Below are 386 nucleotides of genomic sequence, written 5' to 3'. Positions count from 1 at the left end.
CTTTTCGGCCCACTCCTGGCCGACGGGCTACTAGTTTTGCGTTTTTTTTCATTCTACGCTATAGTTTCCGAAATTGCTACAAAAAACATGATAGTTTTGAAAAAAAATCGACCTTGTACATAATTTTGCTGCGAGACCTCTTCATGAAACTCATATATGTTGCCTGAAACCGTTGGGTGCTGCAGCTCTTGCTGCCCTGCAGGAACCGGACAACAATCTCCTTCGACCCAGACACGCTTCGTCGGTGGTTGTGTTGATGTTGTTGTATTGGTTGGAAAGAGACGTATGCAATACACAAGATATCAGAATGAATGTAGAGTAGTTTTTTAGAAACACTGATAACAACTAGTAATATAAATGTATGTATAATTGTATATACACACACA

Source organism: Triticum dicoccoides, chromosome 6A (assembly GCF_002162155.2).
Source record: "Triticum dicoccoides isolate Atlit2015 ecotype Zavitan chromosome 6A, WEW_v2.0, whole genome shotgun sequence".
NCBI lineage: Eukaryota > Viridiplantae > Streptophyta > Magnoliopsida > Poales > Poaceae > Triticum > Triticum dicoccoides.
Note: the sequence above shows the minus strand (reverse complement) of the source record.